This window comes from Hyperoodon ampullatus, assembly GCF_949752795.1.
Source record: "Hyperoodon ampullatus genome assembly, chromosome: 3".
NCBI classification, from domain to species: domain Eukaryota; kingdom Metazoa; phylum Chordata; class Mammalia; order Artiodactyla; family Ziphiidae; genus Hyperoodon; species Hyperoodon ampullatus.
In genome coordinates, this window is record NC_136916.1 from 56375793 (window position 1) to 56380652 (window position 4860).

Below are 4860 nucleotides of genomic sequence, written 5' to 3' on the forward strand. Positions count from 1 at the left end.
CAGAATCCACCAGCACGGGCTTCCCTGGTGGCACAGAGGTTGAGAGTCTGCCTGCCAATGCAGGGGACATGGGTTTGAGCCCTGGTCTGGGAGGATCCCACATGCCGCGGAGCAACTAAGCCCGTGCACCACAACTACTGAGCTTGCGCTCTAGAGCCCGCGAGCCACAACTGCTGAAGCCCGCACACCTGGAGCCCATGCTCCACAGCAAGAGAGGTCACCGCAGTGAGGCCTGGGCACCGCAACGGGCAGTGGCCCCTGCTGGCCACAGCTGGAGAGGGCCCATGCACAGCAACGGAGCCCCAACAGCGCCAAAAATAAATAAAAATAAAATAAATTAAAAAAAAAAAAAGAATCCACCAGCACATTAAAAGATCATACACCATGATCAAGTGGGATTTATCCCAGGGATGCAAGGATTCTTCAGTATACACAAATCAAACAATGTGATACACCATATTAACAAATTGAAGACTAAAAACCATATGATCATCTCAGTAGATGCAGAAAAAGCTTTTGACAAAATTCAACACCCATTTACGATAAAAACTCTCCGGAAAGTGGGCATAGAGAGAAACTACCTCAACATAATAAAGGCCATATACAACAAACCCACAGCAAACATCATTCTCAATGGTGAAAAACTGAAAGCATTTCCACTAGGATCAGGAACAAGACAAGGATGTCCACTCTCGCCACTCTTATTCAACATAGTTTTGGAAGTCCTAGCCACAGCAATCAAAGAAGAAAAAGAAAGAAAAGGAATACAAATTGGAAAAGAGGAAGTAAAACTGTCACTATCTGCCAATGACATGATACTATACATAGAAAATCCTAAAGATGCCACCAGAAAACTACTAGCACTAATCAATGAATTTGGTAATGTTGCAGATACAAAATTAATACACAGAAATCTCTGGCATTCCTATACACCAACAATGAAAAATCAGAAAGAGAAATTAAGGAAACACTCCCATTTACCACTGCAACCAAAAGAATAAAATACCTAGGAATAAACCTGCCTAAGGAGGCGAAAGACTTGTCCACAGAAAACTATAAAACACTGCTGAAAGAAATCAAAGATGACATAAATAGATGGAGAAATATACCATGTTCTTGGATTGGAAGAATCAATATTGTGAAAATGACTATACTACCCAAAGCAATCTACAGATTCAATGCAATCCTTATCAAACTACCAATGGCATTCTTCACAAAATTAGAACAAAAAACCTTACGATTCATATGGAAACACAAAAGACCCTGAATAGCAAAAGCAATCTTGAGAAAGAAAAGCGGAGTTTGAAGAATCAGGCTCCTCGACTTCAAACTATACCACAAAGCTACAGTAATCAAGACAGTATAGTACTGGCACAAAAACAGAAATATAGATCAATGGTACAGGGTAGAATGCCCAGAGATAAACCCACGCACATATGGGCACCTAATTTATGACAAAAGAGGCAAGAACATACAATGGAGAAAAGACAGCCTCTTCAATAAGTGGTGCTGGGAAAACTGGACAGCTACATGTAAAAGAATGAAATTAGAACACTCCCTAACACCATACACAAAAATAAACTCCAAATGGATTAAAGACTTAAATGTAAGACCAGACACTGTAAAACTTTTAGAGGAAAACATAGGAAAAACACTCTTTGACATAAACCACAGCAAGATCTTTTTTGGCCCACCTCCTAGAGTAACAGAAATAAAAACAAAAATAAACAAATAGGACTTAATTAAACTTAAAAGCTTTTGCACAGCAAAGGAAACCATAAACAAGACAAAAAGACAACCCTCAGAATGGGAAAAAATATTTGCAAATGAAACAACAGACAAAGGATTAATCTCCAAAATATACAAACAGCTCATGGAACTCAACATCAAAAAAAACAAACAATCCAGTTAAAAAATGCACGGAAGACCTAAATAGACATTTCACCAAGGAAGACATACAGATGGCCAGGAGGCACATGAAAAAGATGCTCAACATCACTAATTATTAGAGAAATGCAAATCAAAACTACAATGAGGTATCACCTCACGCCAGTCAGAATGGCCAGTATCAAAAAATCTAGAAACAATAAATGCTGGAAAGGGTGTGGTGAAAAGGGAACCCTCCTACACTGTTGGTGGGAATGTAAATTGATACAACCACTATGGAATACAGTGTGGAGGTTCCTTAAAAAACTAAAAATAGAACTACCATATGACCCAGCAATCCCACTACTGGGCATATATCCTGAGAAAACCATAATTCAAATACAGATATGCACTACAATGTTCATTGCAGCACTATTTACAATAGCCAGGACATGGAAGCAACCTAAATGTCCATCAACAGATGAATGGATAAAGAAGATGTGGCACATATATACAATGTAATATTACTCAGCCATAAAAAGAAATGAAATTGAATTATTTTTAGTGAGATGTATGGACTTAGAGTATGTCATACAGAGTGAAGTAAGTCAGAAAGAGAAAAACAAATAGTGTATGCTAATGCATATATATAGAATCTAAAATTTTAAAAAATGGTACTGATGAACCTAGTGGCAGGGCAAGAATAAAGAGGTAGACACAGAGAATGGACGAGGACACGGGGTGGGAGGGCGAAGCTGGGGCAAAGCAGGAGTACCATCGACATATATACACTACTGAATGTAAAATGGTTGGCTAGTGGGAAGCAGCTGAATAGCACAGGGAGATCAGCTGGGTGCTTTGCGATGACCTAGAGGGTTGGGATAGGGAGGGTGGGAGGGAGGCTCAAGAGGGAGGGGATGTGGGGACACGTGTATGCATATGGCTGATTCGCTTTGTTGTGCAACAGAAACTAACACGGTATTGTGAAGCAATTATACCCCAATAAAGATCTATTAAAAATAGAAATAGGGGCTTCTCTGGTGGCGCAGTGGTTGAGAGTCCGCCTGCCGATGCAGGGGACACGGGTTCGTAACCCCGTCCGGGAAGATCCCACATGCCGCGGAGCGGCTGGGCCCGTGAGCCATGGCCGCTGGGCCTGCGCGTCCGGAGCCTGTGCTCCGCAACAGGAGAGGCCACAACAGTGAGAGGCCCGCGTACCGCAAAAAAAAAAAAGAAATAAAAAATAAAACAAGCTGACACTAAATCCTACGGAAAATGAGGCTTTTTCTGTGTAGGATTGAAAAAAGTGAAAGATTCTGAAAACAGTATCTCTTCCACATAGTCTTTGGCCTCGAACTTGCAACCTCAGTTTCCTTGCAGCTACTTCTGCGATAACAAGTGCCCCTAATCACTGCCACAACACAGGAGACGAGATTCCCTCAATAAAGTCTCCTCTCCCACAGCAGCAACAAAGGCTGGGCAGCCCAGCAGTGGGACTGGGGCTGTGAGGGTGACAGAGATAAGAGACACGGGTCTGGATCCTCAAGCAGCTCACAAATCATTCACTGAATAAATAATTCTTGAGCACCTACAACATGCAATTGCTCTATTTGGCTAGCTGTGCTTTGAGGGCACAATCAAAGTCAAGGGTGAAAACAATTGAGAGCCTTTTTTTAATATACAAAGAACCCATTCATTCGTTCCCTCACTGATTCATTCAATTCACTTTTATTGAAAACCTAATATGTGCCAGACATTGTTCTAAGCCCTGGGGAACAGTGAACAAAACAAAGTCCCTGTCCTCGTGGAGTTTACACCCAATGGGAGAGACAGACAATAAAAAGCACATACATGATATATACATATTTTACACAGATACATTTATATTGAGGTGTGTATAATATAGTGGATTCTGGATCCCAATCGCTTTGATTCAATCCCGCCTCTGTCAATTACTAGCTGTAGAGCCTTAGGGAAATTATTTAGCATATTTACATATAATATATGCAAAATGTTTAGAACAGAGCCAGGCACATGGTTAGTATTATATGTGTGTGCCATTAATATAAATTCCCCACTTACCAGGTAGAGATAAAGTGAGGAATTTTAGAAAAAGACATACAGATGATGGGGGTGATCAGAGAAGGCTGAAGCAGAGAGAAGGAAGAAGGGAGGCTGGTGAGGTGCCCGTGGGCTGGTGACATCAGGCCTTGTAGGCCAGAGTAGGGGTCTTGCATACTATTCTAAGAGTAATGAGAAGTCAACAGAGCGTTCTGAGCAACGGAGTGACAAAATTTGTGTTTTAAAATCTTCTTTGTATGATGGTTCCTCAAAACATTAAAAATATAATTACTATGCAATCCAACAATTCCACTTCCGGGTGTATACCCAAAAGAATTGAAAGTAGGGCCTCAAAGAGATATTTGTATGCCTTTGTTCACAGCAGCATTATTCACAATCACCCAGAGGTAGAAGCAACCAAAGGAAGGACATTCTGACACATGTTAAACCTGGATGAACCTTGAGGATATCATGCTAAGTGAAACAAGTCAGTCACCAAAAGACAAATACTATATGATTCCACTTATACAAGGTACCTAGAAGTGTCAAATTCATGGAAACAGAAAACAGAATAATGGTTGCCAGGGACTGGGGTAAGTGGGTAATGGGGAATTGTTTAATGGGTACAGAGGTTCAGTTTTGCAACATGAAGATTTATGGAGACGGGTTGCACAACAATGTGAATGTACTTAACTGCTGAAATATATACTTAAAAATGGTTAAGATGTTGTATGTATTTTAAAACAATTTTTTAAAAATCTGTGTGGAAAATAGACTGGTAGCAAGTGAGAGTGGAACAGGTGTTTGTTTTCTATTGCTACACAACAAACTAACCCAAAACTTAGTGGCTTAAAATAAAACTACGATCATTTTATTCTCTCTCACAATTCTGTGGGTCAGTTGAGCTCAGCTGGATGGTTCGTCCGCTCCAGG